Below are 19,866 nucleotides of genomic sequence, written 5' to 3'. Positions count from 1 at the left end.
GGCTGGGCCATGATTCCCAGTATTGTGTGGTTGTCGTCCATTTTGTGATTGTAATTTTATGTTAAAGAGGATTAGGGTGGGATTGTAACACCCTTACTAAGGTCACACCCTTGATCCAATGTAAAGGGAGTTTCCCTGGGGTGTGGCCTGCTCAACTTTTTATCTTACAAGAGATAAAAGGAAAGGGAAGCAAGCAGAGAGTTGGGGACCTCATACCACCAAGAAAGCAGTGCCGGGAGCAGAGCATGTCCTTTGGACCCGAGGTTCCTGAGCAGAGGAGCCCCTAGTCCAGGGGAAGATTGATGATGTTGAGGGCCTTCTCCAGACCCAACAGAGAGAGAAAGCCTTCCCCTGGAGCTGATGCCCTGAATTCAGACTTCTAGTCTACTGGACTGTGAGAGAATAAACTTCTCTTTGTTAAAGCCATCTTCTTGTGGTATTTCTGTTAGAGCAGGACTAGAGGACAAAGACAATCTCCTATAAGATACATTAAGCTCTTAAGTTAGTTGTGTGTCTTATCCCTTACAGAGCCAGGCAGGTGGCTGATGTTCAATACACATCTGCAGAACTGGTATTTCTGTCTTTCTATAGACAACCTCTTTCCTTGTCTACAAACAACACCGGCTGCCCAGCTCAGAATGGGGAGATGAGGCGGCCCATCATATGTCCTAAGACGCTTGAGAAAGTTACAATGTTCTGGTCAGGTTTACCCTTACCCTTGCAATGCAAAGAACTGCAGGAGCAACTGTGACCTTTTCTGCAAGGAATAGATGACAGAAAAGAAGAATAGGTTTCACTAGTCAATTCATATTGTTCAGATTCTCTTACCAAATGGTAGAGGAGGTGGAGGCTCTGTCCAAGGCCCAGAAGGCCACTAGAGTGGAGAAGGTGGAGAGATTGGCTGAGGTCCAGGATACTACCAGGGTGCAGTAGGTGGAAGGAGTGGCTGAGGCATGGGATGCCACCAGGGTGGAGGAGCTGGCCCATAGCCCATAAGTGATGATGGAAGGCATCCAGAAGAGTAATATATAAATGGTGGTCCTGGGAAAGGAGGGGGCCCTCCTGCAGCCATATGAACCTACAGAGCAGAAGCAGTAAAAATTTTAAAATACTTGGATATGACCGACCAAAGCACCACCAACTACAAAAGCTGAAACCCAATGAAATAGATATCAGCACCTGGCACCTTCCCCTCCACCAGGGCTAAAAGAGCAGCATCAATGCCAGACAAATGTATGTGTCCCATGGGATCCCAGTGACAGATCAGGGGGGTTAAAGGATGCCATAGGAGTAAACTGCTGTCACTAATAATGAAAGACAAGGGGGCTGTCCTAGAAGATTAACAGGTAATTCCAAACTAATAACCAAGGTATATTCTAGTCAAACAGGCACCTATTTCCAGGGCTGCTCCCCAACACTCCACCCACCATAGAGCCTTATTTGCATGTTAAGAACTCAGAATATGAGAGGGAATGGAAAGTCCAATCTCTACACATGTTATGATGGCTACTCTTTTTATTTATTTAAGTATTTTATTGTGCATTAAGTGAAAGTTTACAGAGCCAAGTCAGATTCCCATTCGATTGTTTGTACATAAAGTGTTTCATGGCCTTGCTTTCCTTCCCTGCAATGTGTCAGCATTCTCCCCATTTCCACCCTGGGTTTCCTGTTTTCTTTCGTCCTGATTTTCTACCCCTTCCTGTCTTCTCATCTTTGCTTTTGGGCAAATACTGCCCTTTTGATTTCGTATAATTGATTGCTCTAAGGAGCACGTTCCTCTTGGGTGTTACTGTTTATTTTATGGGCTTGTCTATTGTGTGGCTGGAAGGTGGTCTCTGGGAATGGCTTCAGTTCCAAGTCAGAAGAGTGTCTTAGGGCCATGGTCTTGGGGGTTCCTCCAGTTCTGTCAGACCAAAAATTCTGGTCTTTTTTGTAAATTTGATTTTTTGTTCTACATTTTTTCTCCTACTCTGTCTGGGACCCTCTGTTGTGATCTCAGTCACAGTGGTTGGTAGTGGTAGCCGAGTACCATCTAGTTCTGGTCTCAGGGTCATATAGGATGTGGTTCATGTGGTACATTACTCCTTTGGACTAATTGCTCCCTTGAGTCTTTGGTTTTCTTCACTCTCCTGTGCTCTGGATGGGAAGAGACCAATAGTCGTATCTTAGATGGCCGCTTGCAAGCTTTGAAGACCCCAGACACTACTTACCAAAGTAGGAGGCAGAACATTGTCTTTGTGAACTATGTTGTGCCGATTGATGTAGATGTCTCCCTTTGCCTTTGAGCCTAGGAACTTTTCTGTGAAGTGTTTAGTTATGTCTAAGAGGTTTCCCTGACTGTGCCACTTGTATGTTCTATTGTCTGTACTAATATATGAGGAGCACCTACAGTCATGTATGCAGCAACATCCACCACCAAACTAGTATCTTCTGGTGGGTGTGTTTCCTTCCACCCTCCCGCACCTCTTAACATACCTATCTACCTATGTATCCTTTTGTAAATTACTGTTTGTTAATCCTATTGTTGCAGGATTGTCTATGGTATAGTAGTTTCCGTAGTTGTCCTTTATTCTTATGTTCCTCTCAGTGTCCTCTCTTGCCTTGGTCATTTTGTGCTGACTTCTCCCACATTATGTATTGCCTTTCCCTTCACCAATATTAACACGTGTCTTCTATCTATTTGGTAATTTTCCGTCTCTCTCCCTCTCATTCCTGGTAATCATCAAAGAAAATCTTTTCTTTTTCCTGTGTGTAAACCTTTTGTTGTTACATTATAATACTGGTCTCATACAATATTTGTCCTTTTGTGATTGACTTATTTTACTCAGCATAATGTCCTCCAAATTCATCCATTTTGTGAGATGTTTTGTGGATTTGTCCTTATTCTTTATCATTTCATTGTATTCCATTGTGTATGTACAGTTTGTTAATCCATTCATCTGTTGATGGGCACTTAGGTTGTTTCCATCTTTTTGCTATTGTGAATAATGCTGCAATGAACTTGAGTGTACATATGTCTATTCATGTCATGGCTCTTATTTCTTTAGAGTATCTACCTAGGAATGGGATTGCTGGATCATATGGTATTTCTATTTCTAACTTTCTGAGGAAGTACCATACCGTTTTCCACCGTGGTTGTATCATTTTACATTCCCATTGGCAGTGTGTAAGGGTTCCAATCTCCCCACAACCTCACTAACATTTGTTACTTTCTGTTCTTTTAATTAATGCCAGTAACGTTGTGGTGAGATCATATCTCATTGCAGTTTTGATTTGCATCGCTCTAATTGCTAATGACTGGGAGCATTTCTTCATATGTTTGTTCGCTGCCTGAATGTCTTCTTTGGTGAAGTGTCTGTTGATGTCTTCGCCCATTTTTTAATTGGATTATTTGTCTTTTCATTGTTGAGGTGTTGAAGTTTTCTATAAATTGTAGAGATTAGACCCTTGTTGGATATGTTGTAGCCAATTTTTTTTTTACCAATCTGTAGGTTCTCTTTTCATTCTTTTTGAGAAGTCTTTTGTTGAGCATAAGTGTTTAATTTTTAGGAGGTCCCATTTATCTAGTTCTTCTTCTGCTGTGTGTGCATTTTTAGTTATGTTTGGTATTCTTTTTATGCCATATTAGGGCCCCTAAAATTGTCTCTATTTTTTCTTACATGATCTTTATAGTTTTAGGTTTTATATTTAGGTCTTTGATCAATTTTGAGTTAGTTTTTGTGTATGGGGTGAGATATGGGTCCTTCTTCATTTTTCTACAGATAGATATCCAGTTTTGCCAGCACCATTTGTTGAAGACTATCTTTTCCCCATTTAATGGACTTTGGTCCTTTGTAAAAGATCAGCTGTCCATAGGTGGATGGATTTACATCTGGGTTCTCAATTCTATTCCATTGGTCTATATGTCTGTCGTTGTGCCAGTACCAGGATATTTTGACTACTGTGGCTGTATCTTAGGTTCTGAGATAGGGTAGTGTGAGGCCTCCTACTTTATATCTTCTTCCATAATGCTTTGCTTATCCCAAGCCCCTTTCCTTTCAATATAAAGTTGGTGATATTAAGTTTTTCCACATCTTCAAAGAATGCTGTTGGAATTTGGATTGGGATTGTGTTATATCTGTGGATTGCTTTGGGTAGTATTGACATTTTCACAATGTTCAGTCTTCCTATTCATGAGCGTGGTGTTTTTTTTCCATTTATGAAGGTCTCTTTTGGTTTCTTGCAGTAGCGTTTTGTAGTTTTCTTTTATAGGTGTTTGACGTTCCTTGTTAGGTTTATTTCTAAGTATTTTATCTTTTGGGGGGCTATTGTAAATGGTATTGTTTTCTCTTTGTTGGTGTAGGGGAATCCAATTGATTTTTGTATGTTGATCTTGTATAGTACTACTCTGCAGAATCCTTCTATTAGTTCCAGTAGCTTTCGTGGACTCTTGGTAATTTTCTATGTATAGGATCATAGCATCTGTGAGTAGGGATAGTTTTACTTCTTCCTTACCAATTCATACGCCCATTATTTCTTCTTCTTGCCGTATTGCTCTAGCTAGGACTTCTGGTACAATGTTGAATAAGAGTGGTGATAAAGGGCATCCTTGTCTGGTTCCCATTCTCAGGGGAATGCTTTCAGTCTCTCCTCATTGAAAATAACGTTGGCTGTTGGTTTTGTATAAGTGCCCTTTATTATGTTGAGGAATTTCCCTTCTATACTTTGCTGAGAGCTTTTATTAGGAATGGGTGTTGGACTTTATTAAATGCCTTTTCTGTGTCAATTGAGATGATCATGTGATTCTTTTGTTTTATTGATGTGGTGGATTATGTTGATTGATTTTCTAATGTTGAACCATTCTTGTATTCCTGGTATGAATCCCACTTAGTCATGATGTATTATTATTATTACTATTTTGATATGCTGTTGAATTCTTTTGGCTAGAATTTTGTTGAGAATTTTTGCATCTATATTCATGAGGGATATTGGTCTGTAATTTTCTTTTTTTGTGTGGTGTCTTTTCCTGGCTTTTGTACCAGGGTTATGCTGGCTTCATAGAATGAATTCAGGAGTATGCGTTCCTTTTCTATGCTCTGAGATCATTTCAGTAGTATTTTTGTGAGCTCTTTTGTGAATCTTTGGTAGAAGTCTCCAGTAAAGCCATCTGGACCAGGACTTTTTTTTATTTTATTTTATTTTTATTACCTCTTCAATTTCTTCTTTTGTTATGGTTCTGTTCAGTTTTGTTTTTTTTTTTAACCTCAGTTTGTGTTAGTTTAGGTAGATAGTGTGTTCCTAGAAATTTGTCCATTTCCTCTAGGTTTTCAAATTTGTTGGAGTACAATTTTTCATAGTATTCTGTTATAATCCTTTTATTTCTGTTGGTTGTGTTGTAATGTCACCCATCTCATGTCTTATATGGGTTATTTGCTTCCTCTTCTGCTTTTCTTCTGTCAATTTGGCCAATGGTTTGTTGATTTTATTGATCCCTTTGAAAACCAATTTCTGGTCTTGTTGATTCTTTCAATTGTTTTCCTGGTCTCTATTTCATTTATTTCTGTTCTAATCTTTATGATTTCCTTTCTTCTCATGACTGTGGGCCTCTTTTGCTGCCATCTTTCTATTTGTTTAAGTTGTAGGGTTAATGTTTTGATTTTGACCATTTTTTTCTTTTTTGATGTGTGCATTTATTGCTATAAATTGTCCTCTGAGCACTGCTTTTGCTGTGTCCCAAAGGTTTTAATAAGACATGTTTTAATTCTCATTTAATTCTAGGAATTTTCTAATTTTATTTTTGATCCTTTCTATTTCTCAGTGGTTTTTAAGTAAGGTGCTATTCAGTTTCCATGTATTTTATTTTTTTCCCTTGCTCTTACTGTTATTGATTTCAACACTTATAGCATTGTGATCAGAGAAAATGCTTTGTATTATTTTGATGTTTCGGATTTTATTGAGGCTTGCTTTGTGGCCTAAAATGTGGTCTATTCTGGAGACAGATCCATGTGCATTGGAAAAGAATGTACATTTTGGTGCTGTTGGGTGGACTATTCCATATATGTCTACAAGCTCAAGTTGGTCAATTGTGGCAATCAGATCTTCTGCATCTTTGTTGAGTTTCTTTCTAGTTGTTCTGTGCTTCATTGAAAGCGGCATGTTGAAGTCTCCTACTATTATTGTGGAACTGTCTATTTCTCTGTTCAATGCTTTTAGAGTTTGTTTTATGTATTTTGATGCTCTGGTATTTGCTGAGTATATATTTATTATGATTATGTGCTCTTGGTGGATTGACCCTTTTATCATTATATAATGTTCTTCCTTATAATAGCTACTCTTCAGAGAACTTTCCATACATCTTTCTTGTCTTCTCTATGATTTCCAGAACTCTGCGGGTTCAGTTTGATCATTCTGCTCTAAATCTAAGGAAACAGAAGCCATAAAGGGAATTAGAGCATTTGCCCAGGGCCACCCAGCCTGTAGCAGACCCATGAGGATTCCATACCAGCTCTGCCTGCAAGTCCCTGCTAGCTCCCCCTCTGCTTCCCTCCATGACAAAGGGACACAGAAATCCCTGCAGAGATCTGGATTCCTGGCGTCCTAAAGGGGTGTTGGAAAGTGTTTTCCTATGGAAGAAATGTTACCTATCAAAGTTAGTTAGGCCCAGCTATGATACTTATCTTAATGCACAGGCAATACTGTGTTTTAAGTAAGCTATGAGATGCAGAATAATTTTGTTCTATGGAAAAAAATGAGGTGGGAGTTCTAAATGACAGAATTAAAGTAATCATTTTGATTAATGGTGAGGAAGTCCCATGAGGTGTGACCAGAGGATTTACAGCTATCACAGCTAAACAGGCCATACAAGAACATACTTATGTGACCATTTATTTAAGGACTTTGCTGGAAATAGGCCTACAGATAATTAATGACTTTCAGTCTTCACTATTTCACTCCCAGTGAACCTTTTCTATTAAATTAAGTAATTCCTGGCTATTCAGAATATGTTTACCTAGTGCACTTTTCCAAACAGAGTTGGGAGAGTGATGAATGATGACATTTACAATGAATATACTTTGTCTAAGAGCATTAAAATGCATGAAGTACAGAATATAAATGTGAAGGAAAGCATTTTTACATTTTTCAGCTATGAGGATTAGCGCTGATGTTCCACACAGATTAATCACCTAACCCCAAACAGGAGAGGAGTAAAATAACAACAGAAGCACAAATCACATTTGAATAACCAGCAACATTCCTGAGTAAAGGCGACCAGGAAGGAATCAGTTGTGCCCTGAGATTCAAAGTAGCAGAGTTAAGTGTCATTTCCCTCAAGTTCCTTCCAGAAAAACAGCAGAGGAAGCCCTTCAGCACTCAGCCTCTAAGGACTTAGGGCTTCTGAAGGCACCTCTAAAGATGACAAGGTGGGAATGGAGACGACTTTAGGGTCTTGGAGACAGTAGAGATACCACAGAACACATCAACAAGAGATGAGGCCAGGAGAGGGTATTGTGTGAAGAGATCAACCTCTCCTGAACTCCTTAGTTACAACAGAAAATGACCACAGCTTTCACTTTGCCTTCCTCCACCTTCTCAGTAGGGAACAAGTTTCCTCACAGGAGCTGCACCAGGTCCTGGATCTAAGAAAGGCCAAAGAATTGACTGAGGGTTGTTCTGACCTCCATATTCTATGTGTAGTATTAACAGACTCTCTGCGCCCTTCATCCTTAAACCTCCTAGACTCGCCATCTTTGATGCTTTAAATCACTGAGGTCCCTTAACAGATGTAGAGGTTTCCCAGATGCTTCAGATGACCCCCAAGGACCAGGGGAAGGCCCATGCATCACCTTTGAGGAAGACACCACAGAGCTCTGGCTGCAGGTTCAGGTGTGTGATGGTTAAGATTGTGTGTCATCTTGGCTGGGCTATGATTCTCAGTGTTTTGGCAGTTGTATAATGTTGTGATCACTTCCCTGTTGAAATTTGATATGTGATCACCCCCATGATGGAATCTGCTGAGTGGTACTGGTGGGGGTCCCCTCAGCCTTCATCTCTCTGCCCTCTGCCACCTACTTCCTTCCTACTGGCCTTGCCAAGCCTTTTGGCTTGTTCTGGATCCTGCAGCTGCCTCCTGTTTGTCTGATCTCTGGTTCTTGGGACTTGAGCTAGCAGCTTACCTGCCAGTCTTGGGATTCATCGATCTTCAAGCCTGTGAGCAAGAGTCCTGCTCTCCGATCTGGCGATCTTGGGTTCTCCAGCCCTGCAGCTACATGAATCAGGAGAAGCCTTGCGGTCTTGCCTGCCGATCTTGGGATTCGTCAATCTTCACAGCCTGTGAGTAAGAGCCCTGCTCTCTGACCTGTCAATCTTGGATTTGCCAGCCCCTGTGGCTGCTTGAATCAGGAGAAGCCTCCATCCTGATCCACGGACTTGGGACGTTCCAGCCTCTACAATCGAGTGAGTCATTTCTTTGATGTAAATTTCTCTCTCTACATATGTATTTATATGCTTTACTGGTTTTGCTTCTCTAGAGAACACAGCCTAAGAAAATGTATTTCCGTAATGAATCACTCAACTGTGCACAGGTCAGGGCTCAACTCTAGTTGGAACTCAACACTTAACACAGGGCTCTCCCAATACACACAAGGGGGAATAGCTTACAATTTGAACACAAATTAAACATTAAAATAAAAATAAGCTTGGAAAGGATGAATATCAATAAACCCGAGACAGAAACAGGACTGAACCTATCTACAAGTCACAGGGGGATTTAAAAAAAAAGTGGGAAGAGGGTGAGGGCACTTTCAGGGGTGATAATTATAGTCTATATTTTGATAGTGGTTTGGTTTATACTGCTGTATTTATTTTTCAAAACTCAGTGAAGGTCCACTTAAGATTTGTGTATTTAGCTCTATGTAAATTGTACATGAAAAGAAAAATCCGTAAACAAATATTGAACTCTAGTTGATAACAGACATGCTGATGAATTCAGGATGAAGTATACTGAGTAATTTACGCTGAAGTGTGGCATCAATAGAATGGATTGTTGGATGTTGAGAGGGATAGATGGATGAATAGATAGGTGATAAATCAACTTTAGTGAGATGTTAATGAATCGATGTTGCTGAATGTTTGGAAATTTTCATAATACAATATTGAGGATAATTATCAAAACCAAAACATCACAGGTCAGTGATTGTTCTTTTGAACAAGAGTTCCAAAAATAATTGTTATTGATAAGTAGATGTTTGAATAATTTTAGGTATAATCTCAGTTGGATTTTTTTTTCTCACCTGATTCATCATGAACTTGCAAAATGCCAAGTGTCAGCTAGGACAACCCTGCCAAATTGCATCTTTCTGGGTTTAGGTTTTAAGGGCCATGACCAAATGGAAAAAACCAGCCACCAAGTCTTTTCCCAAAATAATGGATAAACATATTGTGATGTATTCATATACAGGAACTCTACTCAGCAATGAAAATGAAGAAACTATTAATACAAGAAACATCACGGATAAATCTAAAATGATTATGCAGACTTAAAGAATCTTGATTAAAAACGAAAAGTACATCCTCTAGCTGCAATTACCCAAAAATGCTATAAAAATAGAGAGCAGTGGTTGGTAGAGGGATGGTAGAAATGGAGGGAGAGGGTAGATGAATAGATTAAAAGAATCCGGAGGACTCTTTTGGAAATGATGGATACGTTGATTATCTTGATAATGGTGATGCTAGCATGGCTGTATACTTAAAATTCAACAAATTGGCTATTTTAAATAGGAGCTGTTTATTATACATCACCTCCACATAATCAAGCTGTAAGAAAAAAATTGAATACACAAAGTATTATAGTTTTTCATTTCCTTGACCAAAAGAATATTGCAAATATTTAAAAAACAGTCAACAGGATGCAGTTTATAAATTTATAAGCCAATTTATGATTGAGAAAAAATACAAACTTATGTTGAATAGGAAGCCCGGGTCTCTTTTACATATAAAAAATATACCAAACCTGCATGAAAAAATGGGAATAATAGGAATCAGAGTTCTGTATTAAAATATAAACGAGATAAATATATAGATAGATATATAGATATGGACATAATTAAGGACATAGGCAGTTGCTGTCATAATTATTCTGCGATTTATTATTCCAATTAAAGAAAGTACAGAATATTGTTAACACCAAGTTTCCAAAACCATTGAAGTTATCTTTCAACATTTATTTTTATTCTGAACCAGGGCATGTGTCTTAGTTATCTAGTGCTGCTATAACAGAAATATGACAGGTAGATGGCTTTGACAAAGAGAAATTTATTCTCTCACACTCTAGAGGCTAGAAGTCCGAATTCAGGGTGTCAGCTCCAGAGGAAGGCTTTCTCTCTCTGTTAGCTCTAGGAGAAGATCCTTGCCATCAATCTTCCCCTGGGCTAGGAGCTTCTCAGCACAGGGGCCTTAGATCCAAAGGACGTCCTCCCCTCCTGGTTCTTCATTCTTTGGGGCATGAGGTCCCCTTGTCTCTCTGCTCACTTCTCTTTTCTATCTCAAAAGAGATGGATTCAAGACACAACTTAATCTTGTAGATTGAGTCCTGCCTCTAATCCTGCCTCATGAACATCGCAGAGGTTGGATTTACAACACATAGGAAAATCACATCAGATGACAAAATGGTGGATGATCACACAATATTGGGAATCATGGCCTAGCCAAGTTGACATACATTTTTGGGGGGACACAATTCAATCCATAACAGCATGTACTGACAGATTTTTGAAGTCCATAAAATATTTACTTAATAGAGGGATCTTGTGAAGACCATGGGGAAACCATGAAAATAGAAGCTAGTTAGAAACACAATTCCTTACAGCCCCCAACAAGAATTTCCTTTCCTATTTCATATTATTTCACCTAAAGCCTAATGAATAACAACCATGAAAACTAATATGTAAAAGGAATACAAAATTTCTGGAATGTAGGGTCACCACAACAAAAGGCAAATATTATTTTTTTCATAAAACGAGAGTTTACAAGTATTTCAGGAGAAAATACATTTGCATTGTAATTCATACTGATCCACACCAAGCTTCAGTTTCATACAAATCAAAATGTCTCTAGAAAACAACCTCTGAACTCCCTGATATTTTTATCTCAGCCCTCCCAGTTGTGGTGTGTACGGTATGTGCTTTCAGGAAACACACTGTCTTTGAGTAGCCGCTGTCTGAAAAGAAGCAGTAGCTCTCAACACAATCGTTACAGATGCAGATTGAATACACGAAAAGGACCAAGGCCATCCTGCCCCTAACTGATCAAACATCCCCAGCGGTGGGCACTCTTGTTACAGCTGGTGATGTACCTAGGTTACATCAGACAGGGGCCACTGAAAGCTACGGTTCTGCCAGTAAGTGTCTGAAACGCTCATACACTTTTCCATTTCAGGAAAATTTGAATGACGAATCTGGGGAAGGGATATATTCAGAAAGGAAAGTCTTTACCTTTGTTTGGTAATCTCTGTCGCTGAGACCTGGGTTATATCAAACTCCATATTTATACACAGAATGGTGTCAGAGTTCTTAAAATATCACACATAATTTTATAGAATTATAGGCCATCAACACTGGAAGTAATCTTTGTTTAACCACCATTTGTTGCCTGATTTTACTTCTCTCTATATATATATCATCATCCTCACTAAAAAGAAATTCCTCCTTTGATTTGAATAAAGCCAGTAGAATATTGCTTTAAGAGAAAAATTCTGCACAAGTGCTTCTCAGGCTATATGTAAATGAGTGCTGCTGCCCTGTAAGGAAATACTCAGGAAGGCAGGAGGATAAAGGAGACCTGGCCCCTTCTCTTACAGAGCCTGTGACTCTCTAGAGGAGGTAAGCCAAGTAAACAAATTATATGCAATGCAAGTCATGAACACAAATGCTTCTTGATCAATGCAAACAATGGGCCATGGAAACATTCTCAGAGAGCAAAGATTTCCTCTGTCTGGATAGCTTCCCAAAAGTGAGGAGGATAAGAATCACCTAAAGAATGGTCAGTGGCGCTACCACCAACAACCGCCCGGACAGGGAACACAACAGAGAGTCCCTGACAGAGCAGGAGAAAAGTGTGGAGTAGAACTCAAATTAGTGTAAAAAGACCAGACTTAATAGCTTGACTGAGACTAGAGGAACCCTCGAAGCCATAGCCCCTGGGTGCTCTGTTAACCCCGAACTAAAAACATTCCTGAAGCCCACTCTTCAGACAAAGATGAGACTGGACTATAAAACATAAAATAATACTCATGAAGAGTGTGCTTCTTAGTTCAAGCAGATACAGGAGACCACATGGGCGTCTCCTGTCCAGAGGCAGGATGAGAAGGTGGGAAGGGACGGGAGCTGGTTGGAGGGACATGGGAAAACCGGGGTGGAAAGGCGGAGTGTGCTGTCACATTGTAGGGACTGCAACTAGGGTCACATAACAATGCGTGTATAAATTTTGGTATGAGAAATTAACTTGAGCTGTAAACTTTCACCTAAAGCACAATAAAAAAAAAGTCAAAAGAAAAAAAAAAAAGAATGGTCAGTGGCATTTCTATAGGTGGATATCGCCGTTCCGACAAGTGGATGTGGATATCGAGGTGGGAAATGCAAGACAAGTTAATTGATCCAAGTGCTCAAATTTGAGGAAGGAAAAGAGAGCTTAACTGATCTATGACAAATGCAGGTACAAAAAAAATTCCAAGAACTGAGATGATAAAGAAAACTTCTCCTTTCATAGAGTGTAAAGAAACAGAGTACATTTTTCTTTCCATAGGGTGATTCAACTGGGAGGATATACATATATCATATTATATATATCATTATATATATTATATATTTATCATCATATATATGTATATCATTATATATATTATATATATATATATATAATTAAAGCCAGAAGGAGAAACCTGGCAGAGAAGGAATACTCTAATATTTTCCACTAAAATGATTACTTCAGCCTAATAAATATTCTCTGAAAGCCAGAACCTGCAAGACAAGGACAGAATCAGAAAATCACTGGTATTGCAAGCCAAATATGAGGAAATGCAGATAGAAAGCCAGGAGTAGTTTCAAGAAGTGCATGAGTCAGAGATGAAGCCTCTGTCTTTCACTTCCTTTTGCATTGTCTGTTGCTGTATGTGACTGCGTACTGTGCACCGCTACTGTTCTCTGAGTATGTCTAATCTTTACATTTTTGCCTGTCTTGTTCATTTGTTTTTTGCTTGTAAATTTATTCCAGTGAAGAACAACATCCATAAGTTTGGAAGAAGGTAAGAGATATTAATAAATTCCTTTATTTTCATTAAAATCTAGCAAAGCATACTTTTTCTCCTCACCTTAGAGGTTTTACTCCTGTCCTTATTTTTAATTTTTAGTTTTCACTTTAGCTACTTGTAATTTTGATACACATTATTACAATTTTCAAAATTCACTCCTTCATCTCCTTGAAATTCTTTCCTTCAAAATTTCTGATTTTGCCCCCCAAAATAGAGAAGCATTTCCTCACTTAACACATTCAATGTGTGTACAACAGCAAAGACGTTCTTTTCACAGGGTTTTTTTTTTTCTTAAATATGTTACTGAAGTCTGCTAACTTTATCGTATAATGATGCTGATAGTTTTCATTTTGTTTGAGATAGTCACGTTTTCGAGAAGTTCATAAATTCCTTAATTTTTATAAGAACTTATTTCCTTTTTTAAACAAAAGTGTATCCCTTCACAGCCATGGACAAGAGAGTGAGAAATGTATCTCTGAAAGAAAAGTCCGACGTTATCAAAATGATAACGAAAGAGAAAAAGACCATCAAGGAAGCTGTAATGAAGTTCAAGTGTGGCAAAACGCAAGTTTACTCAATTATGAAAGAAAAAGGTAAAATAATTGAAAAATTCATGAGCAGCACCAATGTAAACGTCAGGAAAGGAACGGGTGGAAATTACGCAGCAATCAACGAATCCGTATTTGAGTGGTTTAAGCCTTCGCCCAAAATGTCCCCATTTCAGGACCTAACCTGCCAGCAAAAGCAAAAGAAACGCGAAACTTTTAAAAGTTGATGGGTTCTTAGTGTCTAACGGTGGCTTCAGAGGTTCAAAAACAAGGCAGAACGTGGACTCACTTGTAACGTAGCTTGTGGGGAATCAAACGAAGCAGACAATGAAATTGTTAAAAACTGCTTCACAAAATTAAAAGAGATCTTAAGGAGATATGATCCGAAAGACATTGGAAAGGCCAATGAGACTGCTCTATTTTACAGGACAATGCTTAATAGGACCCTGAAAATGAAGGGGGGAAATGCTTGCGGGGTTCGTTTTCCACAGAGCAGCTTACTGTTCTCTTGGCCACATCTGTGGATGGGACATTTGAGAAACCATGGGTAACTGAAAAACCACGGTGCTTCAAGAATGACAAAATCAATCAGCTTTTAGTAGAATGGAAATGGAATAGTACCCCCGCATCCCCTAAAAATTTTTATAATACAGTTCATCTCATTCCGCTAAAAAGGCATCTGTCACTTTTGCGTTCAATCGCTAATATTATGGTCTCATTTAAAAAGAATTTCTATTATGGATACCTAAGACATACACACAAGTATATATATAACGCACATATCCCGCTGGAAGGCGTGAGTAAGCAGAGGAGGGGACACCACAGATGACCAGTGTTGAGGGCCCTCACACGCCTTAATCTGGCCCTAGCAGGGAGCAGGCGTGGACTGAGCCAGATGTGGGGTTTCAGGGAAGCTTGTTCATGCAAACGCTGAGCGGAGGGCAAACAGGACCACAGAGCAGGGGCAGGAGCTGTGAGACACAGAACTAGGCTGCAAACCGAGGGGCCAGGATGAAGCTGCAACGGTGGGCAACATTTTGGGGACACCAGGGGTGGGGGTGGGGGACGGTCCTGGGTGTGGCGAGGGAGCTCAGGTGCCCTTCAAAGACACCAGTGGACAGGGCAGGCCAGAGGAGAACTGGACAGCAGGCGCTGCCGGACGCTCCCGGCGGCCCCCAGGGCCGAGCCTCTGTCTCCAGGTCCTGAGCCTCCTCCAGCCAAGGGAACTGACTCCCCAGGAACCACCCACTCACCTGGATGGGCAGCCGCTCCCCCGCCCACCCTCTAGCTCCACCTGCTCCCGGCCGGTCCACCCGGCCTACACTCCCAGCCCGCCTACACGGCCTCTCAGTCCAGGACATCTCCAAAATTTTTACATATTGTTCATCATGGATTGTTTTCACCAATTTTAATTTTACAAATGCATTTCATTAAAGTGTCATTAATCCTGACCACCAAGTTTCTTAAAAAAAAAACACAAAAAACCACAAACCCATTGCCGTGAAGTCGATACCGGCGCGCAGTAACCCTATAGGACAGAGTAGAACGGGCTTTTAGGGTTTCCAAGGTTGAGTCGGTATCGGCTCGACTGCGACAGGTTTTTTTTTTAAATTTTTAATTGTACTTCAGGTGAAGGCGTACAGAACAAATAGTTTCTCATGAAACAGTAGTACACATATTGTTCTATGACATTGGTTAACAACCCCACAACATGTCAACCCTCTCCCTTCTCGACCTTTTTTTTGGTGAAAATATACATAGCCAAAGATACACCATTTCAAAAATTTCTACATGCACAGTTCAGTGACATCGACTCCACTCTTCCAATTGTGCTGCTATTCTCACTTTAGATGAAGGCTTACAGAACAAAACAGTTTCTCATTTAAAAGTTAGTACACATGTTGCCCTATGACAATGGTTAACAACCTCACAACACATCAGCACTGTCCTTACTCAACCTTGGGTTCCCTATCACCAGCTTTCCTGTCCCCTTCTGCCTTCTGGCCCTTGTCCCGGGACTGCTGTGCCTCATTAGTCCCATTTGGTTTTATGGGGCTGTCCACTCCCCGGCTGAACGGTGAACCTCGGAAATGACTTCACCACTGAGCTAAAAGGGTGTCTGGGGGCCATACTCTCAGGTTTTCTCCAGTCTCCTTTAGGCCGGTAAATCTGGTCTTTTTTTTTTTTGTGAGTTAGAATTATGCTCTACATCCTTCTACAGCTCTGTCCAGAACCCTCTGTTGTGATCCTGGTCAGAGCAGTCAGTGGTGGTAGCCAGGCACCATCTAGCTGTACTGGACTCAGTCTGGTAGAGGCCTTGGTAGCTGTGGTCCATTAGTCCTTTGGACTAATCTTTTCCTTGTATCCTGTTCTCTTCAACCTCCTTTGCTCCCGAAGGGATGAGACCAGTGGAGTATCTTAGATGGCTGCTCACAGGCTTTTAAGACCCCAGACGCTACTCACCAAGGTAGAATGTAGAGCATTGTCTTTATAAACTGTGTTATGCCAATTGAGCTAGACGTTCCCCGAGACCATGGTCCCTACAACCCTCCACCCAGCAATTCAGTCCCTCAGGGAGTTTGGATGTGTCTATGGAGCTTCCATGACCTTTTCTTGTACAAGTTGTGCTGGTTAGGTTTTTTTTTGTTTTGTTTTTTTTTTAAAGGTTATAATCTTTACAGAAGCAGATCGCCACATCTTTCTCTCTTGGAGCGGCTGATGGGTTCGAGCAGACCTTTCTGTTAGCAGACAAGCTCTTAACCGCCGGGCTAACAGGGCTCCACCGAGTTTCTTGGCACCCCATAAACATTTTCTCATTCACCCTAACCAGGCCGTGGTGGGGAGACAGGTGTGTGGGGCCCGCAAGCAGAGTCCAGGCCAGAGGAGGTCCAGCCTTCTCTATCTCTGGGTCCTTCTGCTCCCCGCCTGTTTCCACCCTTCGGATCGTTCTAACACTCAGTGGGCTTTTGAATATTGAGCTCGTGCTTTACTTCTTGTCTCCACCATTCCATCAAGGCACAGGATCGTGCTCCCCACTTTAGTTTCAAATTCAGAAACCTTGACTTAGAATCACCCACTACTGAATTTCAGCGATTCAGCGGAAGGCCGCGAGAGGGCGCGCAAACCGCCAGTTTTCCCCACCCAGCCCCCTGAGCGTGGGAACCTCCTGGTGCTAAGCGGGGACAGACCTGGGCGGGGCTCCCACAGCGAGAGTAGGAGCTTTCCTTTCAGCGGGACACCCCGCCCCAGGGAGGGATCCACGGCCGCTTCGGGACCACGCCAGCGCCGAGTCAGCATTGAGGAGAGTGCTCCCTCTTCATGGCCCGAACTTCAGAAGAGGGAGCTCGGCCCTGCTTCTCCTAGAAAGTTTTCTTCAATAGCGAGCACACCTATGCTTTCACAGTCACATTATTTTACATTTAAATTTTATTCTCGAATCAGAATTCCTTATAATTTGACTTCCTTGGCTTTAAAGGAAGTGAATTCATCAATAATTTTTATAAATATACTTCTTAGCTTATCTCATTTGCAGATGAGTATTGCCATGTTTAACATTTTCTCACGACCCCGTGACGATCTTAAATGATGTTTCAGTAATTTCAGCTTACTGAAATGCCTTTTACAGGACCCCACTGTGACTGGTGTTGTTAAATAAATAAATGTTACTTCCAAATATTTTATAAGATTGTGCAGAGAAGAATTTCTCAATCATCATCATGGTGAATTTTTATATGTCTTCTTAAAGTTTTATATTTAGCATAGCTTGAAAACATTTTCTCTTATTCATTGTAAGAAAGGGGATAGGCCTTATAATAAATGTGCAGCTTTACTTATTTTGAAGAATTTTCCTTGGAGAGCTTCATTAACTATTCCCACTTGGTCTAAAATATCGTTCCACAATGATAAATTCCATAAACACTGGTAGCTTATTCAGTTATGTCACTAGGGTTGGTGTCACCCAGTATGGTAACTCACGGTGTCACCCCCCCCCCCATGGACCTCCTCCCGTACCAGATGGTCTCAGATGGTCTCTACAAGAGACACACCTTAGAGTCCTTAGTAATGTCTTTTGTACTAATGTTACTTGTAAATCATAATTCCCATATATTACTCCTTCTTTTCCTTTAATTACTACTTCATTCTCTAAAAAATTATTGATATAGGTTCACAAATACTAATTACCACAATATTATAGCTAAAACACCAGAAATTATTATGCAATCAGCAACTATATACTCACCAACAGCAACGAAAATAACATTGCATGCTTGTAACGGGGGGCTGATGAAACCACATGATTCAAAGTGTCATTGTAATTGGGTAATAATGACAGCTCTGATCAGAGGGCATTTGAAGATTCAAAAAGTAAATTAGCATGGAGTTTTAGACTTGTTGTTGTTAGGTGCCGGCAAGTCAGTTTCAACTCATAGCGACCCTATAGGACAAAGTAAAACTGCCCCATAGAGCTTCCAAGGAGATAGTGAATTTGAACTGCTGACTTTTTGATTAGCAGCCGAACTCTTAACCACTACGCTGCCAGGGCTCCTTCAGCCTTGTAGATACACTAATACACGTAAGCTGGGCTTACAAAAAATGTTTTTGTTGTTATAACTAACTACAGGGACATTTTTATAAAAAACAATAAATTTCTGCTTTCTAATGGAGGGGAAGCCAAGACCACAACAAGTAATAAAAGACTGGTTCAAACCTAGGAATACAAGGGTAAGTTTCAAGGTAACCTCAAAAAAAGTTAACACACCTATTCATCAAAATAAAGAAGAAAAACAAAAAGTCTCAGTAAAGACAAAATCTACAAAAACAAAAGAAATGAAAAAAACTCCACAAACAAAAGGAATTCAGCACAGGAGCGTAAGAGCAACAAAGAAAACGTCAGCACCACAAAAAAAAAAGCACTACAAAATGACAGCAATAAACTCACACCTATCAGTAATTACACTGAACATAAATGGCCTAAAACACACCCATAAAGAGACAGAGAGTGACAGAATGGATTAAAAAAAAAGATCCATCAATATGCTGTCTACAAGAAACACACCTTAGAAACAAAGAAATAAATTCATTAAAAATCAAAGGATGGAAAAAAATATATCAAGCATACAGCTACCAAAAAAGAGCAGGAGTGGCAATACTAATCTCAGATAAAATGGACTTTATAACAACATCCACCATAAAAGACAAAGAAGGGCACTATAGAATGATTAAAGGGACGATCCATCATGAAGACATAACCATAATAAATATCTGTGCACCCAGTGACAGGGCTCCAAAACACATAAAAGAAACTCTTAACAGCACTGAAAAGAGAAACTGACAGTTCCACCGTAATAGTAGGAGACTTCAACACACCACTCTTGGTAAGGACAGAACATCAAGAAAGAAACTCAGCAAAGATACAGAAGATCTAAAGGACACAATCAGCCAACTTGAACTCATAGACATATATAGAACACTCCAATCAACAGCTGCAAAATACACATTCTTTTCAAATGCACATAGAACGTTCTCCAGAATAGACCACATCTTAGGCCACAAAGCAACCCTCAACAAAATCCAGAACGTTGAGATAATACAAAGTATTTTCTCTGATCACAATGCCATCAAAGTAGAAATTAACAACAGGAAGAGCAAGGAAAAAAAAAAATCAATTACGTGGAAACTGAATAACACCCTGCTTCAGAACCACTGGGTAATAGAAGAAGTCAAAGATGGAATCAAAAAATCCCTAGAATCAAACGAGAATGAAAACACATCATACCAAAACCTTTGGGACAGAACAAAGGCAGTGTTCAGAGGTCAATCTATAGCAACAGATGCACATGTCAAAAAAGAAGAAAGGGACAAAATCAAAACATTAGCTACACAACTCAAACAAATAGAAAGAGAACAGTGAAAGAAACCCACAGCAACCAGAAGAAGGGAAAGAATAAAGATCAGAGGAGAAATAAATGAAATACAGAATAGAAAAACAATAGAAAGAATCAACAAAACCAAACTTTGGTTCTTTGAAAGGATCAA

The sequence above is a fragment of the Trichechus manatus genome, unplaced genomic scaffold (assembly GCF_000243295.1).
Source record: "Trichechus manatus latirostris isolate Lorelei unplaced genomic scaffold, TriManLat1.0 scaffold00151, whole genome shotgun sequence".
In the NCBI taxonomy this organism is placed as follows: Eukaryota; Metazoa; Chordata; class Mammalia; order Sirenia; family Trichechidae; genus Trichechus; species Trichechus manatus.
This window is presented reverse-complemented; position numbering follows the sequence as displayed.